The sequence below is a fragment of the Plecotus auritus genome (assembly GCF_963455305.1).
Source record: "Plecotus auritus genome assembly, chromosome: 1".
Lineage (NCBI taxonomy): Eukaryota > Metazoa > Chordata > Mammalia > Chiroptera > Vespertilionidae > Plecotus > Plecotus auritus.
The window spans coordinates 192131399-192149862 of NC_137770.1; the positions used below are offsets into that span (position 1 = coordinate 192131399).

Sequence of the window (18464 nt, forward strand, 5' to 3'; positions counted from 1 at the left end):
AAACATAGGCAGAAGGCCATGTGAAGACTGAGGCAGTGAGTAGAGTTATGCAACCCCAAGCCCAGGAACCCTGGGGCCCTTGGAGGGAGCATGACTCAGCAGACACCTTGATTTTGAAAGGGGGGACCTATAACCTAATAGATAGAGCACCTGAATTAATCTAAAAAGTAATAATAAAACTTTTCCTTTTTTAAATATATTTTACCGAGAGGAAGGGAGAGGGAGAGAGTTAGAAACATCGATCAGCTGCCTCCTGCACGCCCCCCACTGGAGATGTGCCCGCAACCAAGGTACATGCCCTTGACCGGAGTTGAACCTGGGACCCTTGAGTCCACAGGCCGAGGCTCTATCCACTGAGCCAAACCGGTTAGGGCTAAAACTTTTCTTAAAGTTTCCTTTTCAAGGCCTGTGCAAAGCGATTGAGGAGGTGACTCAGCTGTGAATCCAGCAAGCAGAACTGAAAAGCATGGTCAGACCTACCCACCAGGAGTCAAAACATTATCTCATCGCCTGGTGACTAATTACAATACCTCCAGGCCTGCACATAGCTACATTCTTTTCCAGCCTCACCCTAGCCCCTTCCCCTATATAATCCTGTCCCCTGCACCTGGCTGGAAAACAGGATTTGATGCTTGTAAGTGCCGTGTCTTCTTGGTTGGCTAGCCTTCTCAATAAATGCCTAATATGATTCAACCCTGCCTTCATTATTGGACACAACTGGGGGTTTCCCTATAACAATTTCAGACTGGGCTTCAGAAGTGAGAGAATAAATTTCTGTGGTTTTTAATTCACCAAGTTTGTGGTCATTTGTTAAGATACCCCTCGGAAACCAATACAGTAAAGGAAGGGAGTTCTAACTGCAGGAAGGCAGGGAGGATCCTGCCTAGGTTTTCTGGGAAGAGCCTAAAGGAGAGCAGAAGAGGAGAGAGGTGAAATGAGTGAAAAGGAGCAGAGGGGCTTCCACCATTTCTTCTCTTCCTTCTCCCTCCCTCATCACTGCAAAAGTGAGATTATCTTGGCCGTCCTGTGTTTCAGGCGAGAAAAAGATGGAGAGCTTTTGCACTTGTACCAGGCTGCCATCTGCTCTCTGCACAGAACTTTGTCATTCACAAAGCACTTTAAAACACAATCACATTTGACCCTAAAAAGAATCCACTTACTGATGAGAAAGCTGAAACACAGAATGACTAAATGAATTGCTCACATTTGTGTGTCTGTGCTGGAGTCAATCTAAGACTCCAAACTCCACATTATTACCATTCCACCATTTTATGGATGGTCTGAAATTAAAACTTCTTAACTAAAACCAAGTCATGATGCCCAGCTGGTGTGGCTCAGTGGATTGAGCGTTGTCCCATGGACCAGGAGGTCATGGTTCAATTCCAGGCCAGGGCACATGCCCTGGTTGTGGGCTCTATCTCCAGTAGGGGGCATACAGGAGGCAGCCAAAGGATGTGTCTCTCTTGTTATGTTTCTATCTCCCTCTTCCTTCCTCTCTATCTAAAAATCAATGAAAACATTGAAAAATAAAAAAATAAATAAAAAAAATAAAAGCAAGTCATGGTGAGGAGTCTTCATTGACAAAAGTCAATCTTTACTTTAACTGAGCCTGCCTATTGTCTATTTACGGGTACTACAACAAACCTTTGAAATGTCTGAGTAATTTCTTTTTGCCAGACCTCTCTGGGCACAGTCACTACACCACAGCAAGAGACCACTGAACCCCTCATTGTTATTGTTATCAGGTCAATTGTTAGCTGTTAACTATTCTATTCTCACCTTTGTAAAAGAAGTGTATCTCTATTCCTTTTACTTTTTATCCAATCCCAGAGATGATTACCACCACCACCACCACCACCACCACCACCACCACCCCACCCCACCCCACTTTGCTTTCCTATGAGAACAGTCCCTTTGAGAAAGACCGGAAGACAGATCAACAGTATAAATTTTCTGCAGTCCTAAAGAGGACCTAGTATCCGCTTCTTTCAAGTGGTTCTTAGTCTGTAAACTGGCTCTCAAGTTTGGAAATTAACTGAGGGACTATGACTATTTTTTGTAATTCAAGTTAGACTTCTGTTGACCAAACCTAGACGTCTTCCACTTCTATAGAATACAAGTGAGAATTTAGTAGACTGCCCACCTATTTCTTTTGATCACCTAGAGTCCTAGACAAAGCCCCAGGTTTTCCTCGAGTCAGGCTATTCTGATTACTACTTTGACTCCGCTGCCCATTACAGTCATCATGCTCACCTTGTCTTCGGCAATTAAGTGCAGCCACTCTTCCCCTGCCTTCCTTGAGGCCCATTACCCTCATTGCAAGTAGGGATCTCAGTTCATTGGTAGCAGTTGCCACCGTAAATTCTGACCTACAAAGAACAGCCATAGAGCTCTTCAGGGATACTGGGGCTCAACTCACAAATTTATTTCTCACAGTTGAGGTAAAAGGTATGTGTCTTTGGACCTTCCCAGGATGAATGAGCAGGTCTTACAGGATATGTATTCCACTGTAACATTTCAATCTCCCTACACCTTTGTCTACTTTCCTCCATTGGACATCAAGGTAGTTCTGGCATTTCAACTTAATTTAGTGTATACCACTGTTGGACCCATGTTTCAGACACTAAATCCAGAATTTCTTTTTAGTGGGTCTGTGATAGGCAGTTAGACAGACATGAGCAGAGCAAGGATGATTGGCCAAGTACAGAAGGTCACCAGGGTGGAAAAGCCCCAGGTGCCTAGCAACGGACAACCAATTGTAGGGTGGGGCCTTGCCCCAGGGTTACTTTTCCTCCCCTAGAATTTCTCTGGTCATGCGGTTTGGACCCCTGACTTTTCCTCCCTAGAGATAACATCTATACCTCAGTTGTATTTCAGCTTCAGGCCGATAAGCAACAAAACCAGCTGACCTCAGGACAGCTGCATTGAATAATGAACCTCTGCCCTGGTACTAGCCAATCAATCAGTGGAGACCACAATCCTGAAAGGACACACCTGGAAAACTGCTGAATATTCTATTGAGATCTTCCCCTAAAATCCTTAGGACAGAGGATCAAGAGTGCTCTCTCCTCTCCTCACTCCCAACGTATCTGTGCCTTTTCCTTTTCCTTTCCCTCCCCGCCCCCTCCTGGCTCCTACACCCACCCAGCCTATGCCCCAGGCATGTTACCATTAGCTTCCTCACTCTGAGGCTCCAAGAGCCCTTTCATTACTTCCATAACTTGTTTCCTAAGCTCATCTATCCTAGGAATTACTTCTTCTACCTCTGTAATTTGCAAAATAAATGTTCTCCTACAGTTTGGGTCTTGACTCTGAATTATTTCCTAGCCAGAACCCAAGTACCGAGGTTGCTGAACCCAGATTTGGTCTGGCCCCACCAGTCTAATACCTGGTGCCATTCCCACTACCTACAACAGATCCACTCAGTACATTTTACCTGATCAAACTTTATATTCTTTCTGCCATGCTGTCACACCCTTAATATCCATTCCCACACATATTCCCCCAGATTTCTGCCTGGAGAACTTGGAAAAATCATGCAGTTCTTCTGTAGCATAGTACACCTCCTCATGGGTCACACTCTGTACCTGACCTTTCGAAGTCTGCTGGGACTTAAATTTAATTACTGATTTAAAAGCAAATAGTGGTAGAGACAGGTCCTGATGAGAATCAACAGTGTCTTATAGAGTGAGTCCCTGCAGATTCATCAGGCAGAGGTAGAAAGCTGCTTCTACTGACAATGAGGGCTCAGCAGAATTTAGGGGTTCAAGGCTCTCAGATCATCCAGATCTGCCCAAATGTTCCCATATCAATGTTCAGGATCCTGTTCCCAATCCATGCCCTCACTTTTGTCTTGTAATTCAGCCGCTCACAGGATAAGACTGTGGACGAAAGGGGCCACATGCTGACCTCACAAGCTCAGGGAAGGCCTGCATGGCAGTCTTGCAAACTCAGAGACCTAAAGTAACCACAAAGGATGGTCTGAAATTAAACTTTAACTAAAAGCAGTTATGGTGGGTAATTACGTCCTAGGCTGGTATCTTCACTGACAAGGTCAACCTTTACCTTAAATGAGCCTATCTGTCTTTTTGCATCTATAATAACATACCCTTGAAATGTCTGGGTAACTTGTAACTTCCTTTTCCTGGACCCCTTGGGGCACAACCTAATGTGCTGGGCACCAGGACAGATACCACAAATTCCTTCATTATTATCATGTTAATTGTTCCTGCACCTACCCATTTTACTTTTTATCCAATCCCAGGGGTTCCCTCACCCCCCTTTACTTTCTACCGCCTCTCTAGTCTATCACCAATGGATTTCATGTAACCCACCTATGTCCCTTTCTTTTGATTGCAATGTATAAATACAGATGTAACCTGCCATTCTCCAGAGCATTATCTCAGTTCATTGAGGTTCTGCTTTCCAGCATATGTCAACAGTCTGGCTCAAACAAACTCACAAAAATTCTTTACAGGTTTCACTGTTTTTTTACGTTAACAAGACTCTAGGTTTGTATTTTAGAATCTTGGCTTGTGACTATAGGTGATAAGGGTTTCTTTCAGGGAAATATAGATGCTTTCAGGTCATTTATATGGACCAGACCTCAACCTGAGAATTTGAAACGCTGAGTTTACACTGTCCTTTCCCTACTACTGAAGTGCAGTTAGGAACAACCAGCCAATCTCAATATATTCCTTAGTTTGATTAAAATGTTCTAAAATAGCAAATAAATGGTCAACCAGAATCTTGCCTTCTATTGATATTTAATAGGAGTATCCAATGGCCCATTTTGTGTTATCTCTTACCATATCATGACATGGACTACCAGTGCCTTCCTTACCACTGAATATAGTCATTAGTGCCTTTAAATCTAATCAGATTAGAACGCCAACTCCAGAAAACTCACCCTTAAGATTCTGGTCCTCTACAACCACTTTCACTAGCAAAATCTCAGTCAAGGCTACACAAGAGAAGCAGAAGAGTGGAAGATATTTATTAAGAGATTTGCTACAAGGAATCACTTATGTGCTTGTGGGGATTAGCTAAATATAGCTGAAATCCATAGCACAGGCTATCAGGAAGGGCAGGCTGAAACTCAGGCACAAGAAGCTACAGTCCACAGGTGGGGTATCTTATTCTTCAGAGAAATCTCAGCTCTGCTTTTAAGGTTTTTGGGCTGATTGACTCAGGCCCACCCAGATTATCTAGGACAGTGGTCGGCAAACCGCGGCTCTCGAGCCACATGCGGTTCTTTGGCCCCTTGAGTGTGGCTCTTCCACAAAATACCACGTGTGAGCACGCACGTACAGTGCGATTGAAACTTCGTGGCCCATGTGCAGAAGTCAGTTTTCGGCCTGGGCGAGTCTATTTTGAAGAAATGTTTCTAACACCGAGCCACACTCAAGGGCCCAAAGAGCCGCATGTGGCTCGCGAGCCACGGTTTGCCGACCACTGATCTAGGATAATTCCCCTTAAGGTCAACTGACTATGGACTTTAATCACTTTTACTAGCCCTAACCAGTTTGGCTCAGTGGATAGAGCGTCGGCCTGCGGACTCAAGGGTCCCAGGTTCGATTCCGGTCAAGGGCATGTACCTTGGTTGTGGGCACATCCCCAGTGGGGGTGTGCAGAGGCAGCTGATTGATGTTTCTCTCTCATCGATGTTTCTAGCTCTCTATCCCTCTCCCTTCCTCTCTGTAAAAAATAAATAAAATATATTAAAAATAAATAAATAATCACTTTTACTAAGTAACTTCAAAGCAACACCTAGATTAGTGTTTGATTGAGTAACTGAGGACTGTAACCTGGCCAGGTACACACATCAGAAAAATCATCAATCACATGTGTGAGAAAGTAGGGTGAAAAAAGAAAGTAATATCTTAGTATTACTACAAAATTAGTTGCAACTTCATGCACCATCTGAAAGGGTCTTGGGACCTCCAGGAGTCTCTGAGCTATACTTTGAGAACTACTGACCTATATAAAAGGCCTGCATAAAAGTATTTATCCAACAAAAAAACAATTGGGAATGGAGGCACATTATTTATAGTAGATTGCCTCAGACCTCATGCCTCATTTGACTTATGTGAATTAAATTATATGATTAGAAAATTAAAAGAGCAGAAATGAAATGGTGGCCATTCTATTCAAGTAGCATTTTGAGATGGGAAACAAAAATCAGCATTTCCTTAAGACATCTCAGTTCTTGGGGAATGGGGGAAGATCTCTCAAAGTGTGAATATTTCCCCAGCTGAGTGTGATATATTTAAAGCTAGAGTGCATATTTTCAAACGGCTTACCCCTTCAAGTCAAGCAACTACATCATCTATGCTCAGTCCAAAAGCAATGAATCTATTCCAATACTGGTGGGAAAACTGACATGGTGAGAGGTAGCCTATTGGTCTCCATGATGGAAAGTTCCTAGAGGACTTTTTAAAAATGGCTTTGAAACACCCAAGTTTTTCTTTATGGATGTGCTTAGATCCTAACTCTTGCTTCCAAGATGTGACAGAATCTACAATCTGTCATAGGACCTGATATGTGAACCTACTCTATCAAGTCTCCAAAAGTAGTAGTGAGAACTAATGGTGAAAATTTTTTATCCCAGAGAAAACTGTTATGATATAGTGATATAGCCTTTTTTTTAAAAAAAATTGAATGTATTGGGATAACAACCTATATAATAAAAGCATAATATGCTAAATGTCGACCGCTCGACCAGTTGCTATGATGTTCACTGACCACCAAGGGGAAGATGCTCCTACTGGTAGGTTAGCATGCTGCTGGGGTCCAGCCAATCAGGACTGGGCGAGAGGGTTGGACATGCCCTGGAGCACTCCCACGGTCCCTCCCTGGCAGGCTGGCCCCCATTGGTCCCAATTGCAGGCCAGGCTGAGGGACCCCACCCATGCATGAATTCATACACCAGGCCTCTAGTTGGTTAATAAATTTATATAGGTTTCAGGTATACACTTCTATAATACATCATCTGTATATTATATTGTGTGTTCACCACCGCAAGTTAAGTCTCCTTTCATCACCATTTATCTCCCTTTACTTTCTTCTACCTCACCTATTATAGTGATATATTCAATGCACGCTTGCTGAATTGAACAGACTGTCCCAAAGGGCAAGAATGCATCTTCAAGGAGTGTATACACAGGGAAAGGAAGTCTCTGACCAGAAAGTCCAGGCTGTCCTCTTCCCAACCTATTTATTCATTGATTGAAAGTAAATCAGGAGTCAGAAATGAGAGGACCTTTACAAGGATCCATACAATGTTTTTTAGAAAATTTGAACAGATTGCCCACATATTAAAAAAGTCAAACTAAAATTAGGATTTCTGGGTTCTCCTATAATCAGGCAACACTGAGCTCACATTCCTATAAGACATAACCTTTCCAGTATTATATTTTCTCCATTCCTTTCGAGGTATTTTGTCATCACTGATTTATTTCTTATAGTAGAATAGAGTTGAGAGGAAAATGACATGTACTTTGTACTTAAGTACTTATCGAAATTTTTTGCCCTGGACAGTGTCTCAGCGGTTAGAGCAGCGGCCTTCCCACCGAAGGGTCTCAGGTTAGATCCCCAGTCAAGGCCAATCAATGTGTATCTCTTACATTGACGTTCCCCCCCCCCCCTCTCTCTCTCTCTCTCTCTCTTTCTTTCTCTCCTTTCCCCCTCCCTCCCTTCCACTCTATCTAAAAGCAATGGAAACAGATCCTCAAGTGAGGATTAACAACAAACAAAAAAATAAAAAGAGAGAACAGTCAAATTTATCCCAGGATTAGTCTTGGACTCTTTCCTTCTGCAAGTTCAGAAGTTAAAAACTTTTTCAAATCATGAGTGTTGCCTTTTATTAATGGATTGCTGTCACCACCCTGTAATATATGGTGCTGAAGTTCACTTCTGCTTTTGAGCAGAAAGCAACTAGCTGACAACAACAATTAAAAAGAAAACAACCTGGTGACTAATCAGTAGCTTCAGTGTACTCTGGCCTCTGTTAAAAATACAATCTCTTCAATACCATGATGACTGTTATAACACATTTCTATTATTTATGTTGCTTCACCCATTACTCTTATTTGTCCCCTCCTGGTATCTCCTCCCTGGAGTCCTGGGGAAAAACACTTCCCTCATCAAACCAGAGTTTAGTTGAGCAAAGCTTAAAATAGATAATGGTGTCAAGCACTTCCCAGCGTCATTTCTATGCTTCAGTTATTTCCCACTATTGTTATTATTCTTTTTTTAAACACATGATAACTTTTTTGTTTTACTGACATTTAAATCCACCAGGTATTGTTCTCAGTAGAAGACTAACATTTGAGGCAGGACCTCAACATAAATGCAAAGAAAACTGGGAACCAACCATGTCCATGAGTAAACAATCAAGTGAAGGGAATTTTCCCCCCAGTGCTTCTCAAAGTGGAGTCCCTGGAACCATGGGGGACACAGACATATTTCAAGGGTCCCTAAGTCCTCTGTGAGTAAGTAGTGATCATCCACTCTTTAAATTCAATATTTCTTAAGTTAGGGTATATGAACATCTTCTTCAAGATCTGAGAATCCTCTGGGTTGAGCATCCCAGGAAGGTGGTGATATGGTTTTGAATATGATGAATTTAATACTAGAGGAAATGTTCTTTGGAACCAGGAAAATCTCAGCCTGAGTCTATCACTAAAGACCTTACAAACCAAATGGTTCACCGACACATGTGCATTGAATGAATTAAGGAGAACATCAGCTGCTTACTGTGGACTGAAGTCTCAGCCTCTTAGATTCTCCTATTGACCTGCCTTTCCAAAAGTGTGTCTGGGGGGCATTTTCCCTGTGATTCCTACCTGGAACATACTGTGACCCAGTCTCCACAGCACTCCCAAAGCCAAAGTCATGCAGAGATTCTGCAAGATTGCCTAGGAATGAGCTACCCTGATGAGACAAATCCCTCCTGTAAAATTCCTATGGGGTTAGAGAGGGTGAGATAATATAAAAAATGGGGATGGACCTACCATTTCTTTAGTGTGATCATCTCCATTTAAGATAGCTAAAATGGCCCTTGGTTTTAAGATTAAAAAAACCTGACTTGGTCAAGCTTTTCTTGCCAGTTCATACTAATCAAATTTACAGGAGACTGAGCTATAAATCAGAATGCTAAGTGCCATGTGTAATACTGTATATATTTTGCTGTTGGCCAGAAAATCTTCAAAATATAGTGCTTCTTCCTTCACTGCATCAAAGTGATGGAAGGCCAAATCACAATCAAAAGAAATGAGAGTATACCAGGGGTGGGCAAACTTTTTGACTCAAGGGCCACAATGGGTTCTTAAACTGGACCGGAGTGCCGGAACAAAAGCATGGATGGAGTGTATGTGTGAACTAGTATAAATTCAAAGTAAAGGAGCAGAGGGGAGAGCAAGAGAACCGGATAGAACAGCCGGATCAGGCCCGTGGGCCGTAGTTTGCCCAAGGCTGGTATACACCAATAATGAACTCACAGAAAGAGAAGTGAAAAAGAAATCCCATTTACCATTGCACCAAAAAAATTAAGATACCTAGGAATAAACTTAACTAAGGAGGTAAAAGACCTGTACTCAGAAAACTATTGAAAAAAGAGATAGAGGAAGACATAAACAAATGGAAGAACATACCATGTTTATGGATTGGTAGAATAAACATCATTAAAATGTCCATACTACCTAAAGCAATCTACAGATTCAATGCAATCCCCATTAAAATACCAACAGCATATTTCAAAGATCTAGAACAAACTCTCTAAAAATTCATCTGGAATATAAAAAGACCCCAAATAGCCACAGCAATCCTGAGAAAGAAGAACAAAGTTGGAGGGATCACAATACCAGATATCAAGCTATATTACCAAGCCACAGTTCTCAAAACTTCCTGGTACTGGCACAGGAACAGACATATAGACCAATGGAACAGAACAGAGAACCCAGAAATAGACCCAAGCCATTATGCTCAATTAAGATTTGACAAAGGAGGCAAGAGCATACAATGGCGTCAAGACAATCTCTTCAATAAATGGTGCTGGGAAATTTGGTCAGACACATGCAAAAAAATGAAACTAGATCACCAACTTACACCATACACAAAAACAAACTCAAAATGACTAAAGGACTTAAATGTAAGGCGGGAAACCATAAAAATCCTACAAGGCTCCATAGGCAGCAAAATAGCAGACATATGTCGTAGCAATATCTTTACAGACACAGATCCTAGGGTGATGGAGATTAAGGAGAAAATAAACAAATGGCACTACATCAAAATAAAAAGCTTCTGCACAGCAAAAGAAACCATCAACAAAACAACAAGAAAGCCCACTGCATGTGAGAACATATTTGCCAATGATATTTCCAATAAGGGTTTAATCTCCAAAATTTACAGAGAATTCATACAACTTAACAAAAGGAAAATAAACTATCCAATCAAAAAAATGGGCAAAGGATCTAAATAGACACGTTTCGAAAGAGGACATACAGAAGGCCGAGAGACATATGAAAACATGCTCAAAGTCACTAATCATCCAAGAGATGCAAATAAAAAAACACTGAGGTACCATCTCACACCTGTCAGAATGGCTATTATCAACAAATCAACAAACGACAAGTGCTGGCCAGGATGCGAAGAAAAAGGAACCCTCGTGCACTGATGGTGGGAATGCAGACTGGTGCAGCCACTGTGGAGAACAGTATTATCAAAAAACTAAAAATGGAACTCCCATTTGACCCAGTGATCCCACTTCTAGGAATATATCCCAAGAAACCAGAAACACCAATCAGAAAGCATATATGCACCCCTGTGTTCATTGCAACACAATTTACAATAGCTAAGATTTGGAAACACCCTAAGTGCCCATCAGCAGATGAGTGGATTAAAAAACTATGGTACATCTACACAATGGAATACTATGCCACTATAAAAAAGAAGGAACTCTTACCATTTGCAACAGCTTATTTCGAGAGCAATATGCTAAGTGAAATAAGCCAGTTGGAGAAAGATAAATATCACGTGATCTCACTCATATGTGGGATATAATGATCAACATAATTTGATGAACAATAATAGATCCAGAGACAAATGGCAGGGGGGGGGGCGGTTAGAGAGTAACCAAAGGACTTTTATGCATGCATATTAGCATAACCAATGGACACAGACACAGGGGCAATGGGGGCTTGCCCAGTGTGGGAATGGCTGGGGAAGGGGGCAATTGGGGGTAAAGGAGACTTATATAAAACTTTAGACAATAGGAAGAAAGAAAGAAAGAAAGAAAGAAAGAAAGAAAGAAAGAAAGAAAGAAAGAAAGAAAGAAAGGAAGGAAGGAAGGAAGGAAGGAAGGAAGGAAGGAAGGAAGGAAGGAAGGAAGGAAGGAAGAAAGGATCCAAGGTTCTTTCATCCAGGGCCAGGAGAAACCGGGAGCAGATGACTGCTGTGTGGCTAAAGGATTACTGACCACCACCTGGCCCCTCCTGGTGTTACATGGTATCCACCCAAGCCAGCCTCTCTGGTTTCTCTCTCTTTCCTGATTCCACCTGGAATCCTGCCTTCCTGCTTTAAACAGGTTTCTCGATAGTCAGCGAGGTCACAGGTTTCTTTCATATTAGTCATATTCTGATCATTCTTCTGAGAAATTTACTCTGGTCACCTTCATGGGTGTTCCTCGCATCTCTGGTACATTTACTAGTCTTTTTAAAAAAAATTTTTCAGAAAAATGACTTATTATGCAGTTTATTTTTTTTATATGTATTTTATTGATTTTTTACAGAGAGGAAGGAAGAGGGATAGATAGTCAGAAACATCGATCAGTTGCCTCTTGCACACCTCCTACTGGGGATGTGCCCGCAACCAAGTTACATGCCCTTGACCGGAATCGAACCTGGGACCTTTCAGTCCGCAGGCTGACACTCTATCCACTGAGCCAAACCGGTTTTGGCTATGCAGTTTAATTCATCCCTTAAATCAGCTTGGGGGGAAAAAAGTGAGAATAAATGATCAAGAACAAAAAATAATGAGTAAAGAAATAAATATATACATTATTTTCATTCTCAAAGGATGTTCTTATTTCCAAATTCTGGTCTTACTCTATACTCTGTATAATGACCTTTTAAAAATAATCTAAAAATGTCCATTCATTCAATAAGCAAATGAGGGAATACTATGTATGTAGATATTATGATACTATGTATATACTATGTATGTAGATATTATGATAAATCTTGGAGATTTAAAGAAGAATTAAATGATCTTTCTGCTAGAACAGCGGTCGCCAACCTTTTAGACTTCACGGACCACCAGTGGTCCATGGACCACAGGCTGGTGACTGCTGGTAAGCAACACAAATTCATCGTCTCACAGTTCTGGAGAGCGGAAGTCCGAATGCAGCAGGGCCGGGCTAGTTCCTTCTGAGGGCTGTGAGGAAATCTGTTCTGGGCCTCTTTCCCAGCTTATGGTGGTTTGCCTGCAGTCTGGCGTTCCATGGCTTGTAGACAGATCATCCCATCTCTGCCTTCACCTTCACATAGCATTCTCCCTGTGTGCATACGTCTCTTTACATGGCATTCTTTTATAAGAACACCAATCATACTAGGGTAGGAGCCCACCCTATGAGGTAACTTCAGTTTCCTCATCTCTAAAATTTGGATAATAAAAGCACTTATTTTATAATCTCCTGTAAAGCAGTGGTTTACAAACCTGAAGACTATCAGGAACCACTTTTATCAAAAAAGGCAATGCCTGCCCTGGCCGGTGTGGCTCAGTTGGTTGGAGCACCGTTACATACACCAAAAGGTTGTGGTTTCGATTCCTGATCAGCAAACATACCTAGATTGAAGGTTCTATCCCCGTAGGGAAGCATAGCGGAGGCAAACAAACAATGTTTCTTTCTCACATCCATGTTTCTCTCTCTTCTCCTTCCTCTCTCTAAACATATCTTCAGGTGAGGATTAAAAAAAAAAAAAAAGCAATGCCTGGGCTTCATCGTTGGTGATTCCCGTTCATTAGCTCTGTCCTGAAGCCTAGGAAGCAACGTTTTAAATATTTTTTAATATATTTTATTGATTTTTTACAGAGAGGAAGGAAGAGGGATAGAGAGTTAGAAACATCGATGAGAGAGAAACATCGATCAGCTGCCTCCTGCACACCTCCCACTGGGGATGTGCCCACAACCAAGTTACGCGCCCTTGACTGGAATCGAACCTGGGACCTTTCAGTCCGCAGGCTGACGCTCTATCCACTGAGCCAAACCAGTTTTGGCGAAAGCAACGTTTTAAAGGTCCTCAAGGGGTATCAGGTGTCAACCAATGGACATTTGTGCCAATTCAACGCCAACAGGAATCCCCAATTTGGGGTGTGGTGAAGAAGAAAACCTTTTCAGTGCAAACAGCTCAGTTGTGATACAGCACAGCTATGGAACAGCTGGGTTAATTTATTGCTTTGGGCTTCAGATTCTGCATCAGTAAAATGAGGGAGATGCTTGGAGACTGTTTTCACTGCTTTAATTAATGTCTGGCTTTGTTTATCTCTGATACATTCTAACTTCTAATTAAGTTATAAGTTAAAGGCTGAAAGTAAATGATGAATTAAAATCAATAATGTTACTAATGTTAAATAGTGTAGGTTCTTACAAAGCCTGATTCCTCCACCCTTATGCTCCACAGGGATTGCAGTCTTAACTCCTTTAGTGGACCTAAGTTCTGACCAGCCTTCCTAGCATTTCAGACGATTTCCCAGTGCTTCATATATTTCCCATGTATAAGGCTGCTTCTCTCTCAATCACCTCTTTATTCTTTTTGGTTTACTGGAAAGGGTATGGTGCTGAGAGTCAGGACAGGATTAACAATTCATTGCTGTATTATTCACATTAGTCAAGACATGGAAATAACCTAAGTGTTCCCATAAAAGGATAAAAAGATTTAAAAAATTTGAGACTCTGCCCTGGCTTGTTTGGCTCAGTGGATAGAGCATTGGCCTGCCATCAGGGCGGGTTCAATTCTCGTCAAGGGCATATGCCCGGGTTGTGGGCTCGGTCCCCAGTGGGGGGCATGCGGAAGGCAGCCAATCAATGATTCTCTCTCATCATTGATGTTTCTGTCTCTCTGAAATCAATAAAAAATGAGACTCTGTATAAAGTACATGATTTTCTAATCACTTTGTTGTATATCTGAAACTAGTACAGAATAATATTGAATGTAAACTGTAATTGAAAAATAAATTTTAAAAATGTGACCTACACAAACACACACAATGGAATATTATTTAGCCTTTAAAAAGAAGGAAATCCTGCCATTTGTGACAACATGGATGAAACTGAAGGACATTATGGTAAGTAAAATAAGTCAGGCACAAAAAGACAAATAATGCATAATCTAAATAGTTGAACTCAAGGAAGCAGAGTAGAATGGTGATTGACAGTGGTTGGGGAGTAGAAAAAATGGGGAGATGTTGGTCAAAAGGTATAAACTTATAGTTATACAAGGCAAATAGGTTCTGGAGATCTAATGTACAACATGGATCCTACAGTTAATAATACTGTATCATATACTTGAAATTTGCTAAGAAGGTAGATTAGGCCTAAACGGGCAGTCGGACATCCCTCTCACAACCCAGGACTACTGGCTCCCAACTGGCTTCTGATTGCCCCTAACCACTTCTGCCTGCCAGCCTGATCACCCCCTAACCACTCCCCTGCCAGCCTGATTGATGCCTAACTGCTCCCCTGCCATCCTGATTGTCCCTAACTGCCCTCCCCTTCAGGCCTGGTCACCCCTAATTGCCCTCCCCTGCAGGCCTCGTCACCCCCAACTGCTCTCCCCTGCAGGCCTGGGTCCCCCCCTCAATTGCACTTCCCTGCAGGCCTGATCGCTCCCAACTTCCCTCCTCTGCCAGCCTGGTCACCCCCAACTGCCCTCCCTTGCAGGCCTGGTCCCTCCCAACTGCCCTTCCCTGCTGGCCTGATCTCCCACAACTGCCCTCCCTTGCAGACCTGGTTCCTCCCAACTGCCCTCCCCTGCTGGCCATCTTGTGGTGGCCATCTTGTGTCTACATGGGGTCAGCCATCTTGTGAGTTGGAGTGACGGTCAATTTGCATATTACTCTTTTATTAGATAGGATAGAGGCCTGGTGCGCGGGTGGGGGCCAGCTGGTTTGCCCTGAAGGGTGTCCCAGATCAGGGTGGGGGTTCCCTTGGGGCATGGGGTGGCCTGGGCAAGGGGCCTGTGGTGGGTTGCAGGCCGGCCATGCCCCTTGGCGACCCAAGCGGAGGCCCTGGTATCTGGGATTTATCTTCTATAATTGAAACTTTGTAGCCTTGAGCGGAGGCCAGGGCAGGCCAGGGCAGGCCAGGGTGGGCAGAAAGCTTGGCTTCCTCCATCGCCAGGGAAACCCAAGCCTCCTGCTCTCTCCAGCTCCGTGGCTGCCGCCATTTTTGTTGGGATTTATTTATCTTCTATAATTGAAATTTTGTAGCCTTGAGGGGAGGCCAAGGCAGGCCAGGAAGCTTGGCTTCCTCCATTGCTGGGGGCAACCCAAGCCTCCTGCTCTCTCCAGCTCCGTGGCTGCCACCATTTTTGTTGGGATTTATTTATCTTCTATAATTGAAACTTTGTAGCCTTGGGTGGAGTCCAGGGCCGGCCAGGGTGTGCAGGAAGTTTGGCTTTCTCCATTGCCGGGGAAACCCAAGCCTCCTGCTCAGTCCGTGGCTGCAGCCATCTTGGTTGGGTTAATTTGCATACTCGCTCTTGATTGGCTGGTGAGCGTGGCTTGCAGGTGTAGTGGATGTATGGTCAATTTGCATATTACTCTTTTATTATATAGGATAGATTGCCTCAGAGTAGATCAGTATCAGCCCTTTCCACCTGAGTCCTATGTCAGGTTATATTTACATCATTCTTTGAACCCACCTAGTTTCTTTTAGTGAAGAAAGGAACAAATTATCATTTTTAAAAAGTCTTCTTAAAACAATTCTATTGTTTGTATGGGTCCAGTGTTCAGGCTTTTAATAATCGATCTCTGTCGGTTATGATTCCATTCAGCCAATGGCATTAGTCCACTGGTCCTTTTTTTAACTTTTTGTTCTTGTTTATTTATTTGTTGGGATGACATTGGATAATAAAATTATACATGTTTCAGATATACAATTCTACAATGCATCATCTATATACTATATTGTGTGTTTACCACCCCAAGTCAAGTCTCTTTCCATCACCATTTTACCTTCTTCTACCTTCCCCCAGTCCACTGGTCTTAATTAGTAATTGCTTCCTATTGAAGAATAATGTCATAAGACAGGAAAGTCTTCCTAAATATGATACATTGGACAGAAAGATTAAGGGCATGGATAAAAGTTAAAACACAAGGTTTTAAAGCTTCTGTATTAAAAATAATTACCTTAAACACAATTAAAGTTAAAAACCATCTAAGAAAAAACCACTTTCAGTATTTGACAGACCAAAAGATAATTCTTTTAATATATATTGATTTAACAGTTAAATCAATAAGATATAAAGAGCAATAGAAAATGGGCAAATATATATATTGAGATAATTCATAAGAGAACAAACATGTCTTAGCCTCATGAGCAAAGCAGTACCAATTACATCAATTGAAATTATCTAAGAGAAAATTTGTGACCCATAACATTGGCAGAGATTCCATTTAATGCCATTTCATTTTTTCAAGGCACTCATTTTTTTAAAAAAATAATATATTTTATTGATTTTTTTACAGAGAAGGAGGGAGAGGGACAGAGAGTTAGAAACATCGATGAGAGAGAAACATCGATCAGCCGCCTGGCCCTGCACACCTCCTACTGGGGATGTGCTCGCAACCGAGGTACATGCCCGTGACCGGAATCGAACCTGGGACCTTTCAGTCCGCAGGCTGACGCTCTATCCACTGAGCCAAACCAGCTAGGGCAAGGCACTCATTTTTATGGAATTGTACATTAGAACAGCTTTACTATAGGACAATTAAATGATATAAATTTAAAATTTTGATTGGTTTTGGTTTTATGATATTAGGTAGGGGAAGTGTTTCCAAGTCAGATATCATATCTATTCCCATAAAGCAGTGGTCAGCAAACTGCGGCTTGTGAGCCACACGCGGCTCTTTGGCCCCTTGAGTGTGGCTCTTCCACAAAATACCACAGCCTGGGCGAGTCTATTTTGAAGAAGTGGCATTAGAAGAAGTTTAAGTTTAAAAAATTTGGCTCTCAAAAGAAATTTCAATCGTTGTACTGTTGGTATTTGGCTCTGTTGACTAATGAGTTTGCCGACCACTGCCATAAAGCATTCAGATAAAGGAGACACAACCTCTTCACATAAGGCCTGTCATTCAAACTTTCACCTTAATCTTATTACCAGTAATAGGATTATTACTGTTATTATTATCGATAATCTTATACATTTCTATATTCACTCAATTTTTTAATTGTAGCCCATATTAGGGCTTTACCAACAGATGTTGGTACCGTAATGCAAGAGGCTCCTCTGTCAAGGAATCTCAGAAAGTTCTCTTCTTCATTCCCTGACTATTTTACCCACTCCTGTGCATTAGGTTTTAGGTTCCCAGCCACAGAACCCTGGCACTTTTGTCAGTCTTTTTTTAAAAAAATATTTTATTGATTTTTTACAGAGAGGAAGGGAGAGGGATAGAGAGCTAGAAACATCAATGAGAGAGAATCATTGATCAGCTGCCTCTTGCACACCCCCTACTGGGGATGTGCCCACAACCAAGGTACATGCCCTTGGCTGGAATCGAACCTGGGACCCTTCAGTCCGCAGGCCAACGCTCTATACCTGTCAAAGAAACCCAACTCCTCTCCCGCTCCCCACCCCCCATCCCACCTCACGGATGAATAATCGCTGGAGAGTTCTAGAAGAGACAGTTCCTGATACTTATATTGGTATTCAGTAGTTTCATTGGTAAAGGGCAGCATCCTGCAGTTTGAAAGCCATAAACGCAGCATGTCTATTGTGATATTACAATGCCACTAAGCCATGCTTCCATTCTGTCAGCAGTGTTCATTTTTGATAGTTTTGCACTTTTATGCCACGGGTTCCTCAGGAGCAACTGGCCACCAAAACACATTCTGTACCCTCCCCACAGATGCCCAACAAGTAGCGGCCTCAGGGAAGCCAGGGAAGGACCAGCGCAAAGGTGGGGGAAGAGAGAGGGGCGGGTCCCACCAGCCACAGTCGCCTTGCTGCGCCCTCCCCAACAGAGGGCGCCCGCGCCTCCCCAGCCCGCTCCCAAGCGGAGAGCGCCGCGGCCTGTGTACCACGCGGGGCCCGCCCCCCAGACAGACCCCGTCCCCAGACAGACCCCGCCCCCCAGACAGACCCCGCCCCTAGCCCGGCATGGCCCTGCCTTCTCGCCCAGCCCCGCTCCTCGCCCGGCCCCGCCCCCAGCCCGGCATGGCCCCGCCCCCTCCCCAGCCCTGCTTT

At 42.8% G+C, this 18464-nt stretch overlaps 1 protein-coding gene across 1 annotated transcript in view; it reads right to left on the reverse strand.

Moving 5' to 3' along the window:
- GPAT3 (glycerol-3-phosphate acyltransferase 3) overlaps positions 1–18464 on the reverse strand; it is a 77202-nt gene that overhangs the window by 58309 nt on the left and 429 nt on the right. The window lies entirely within an intron of this gene.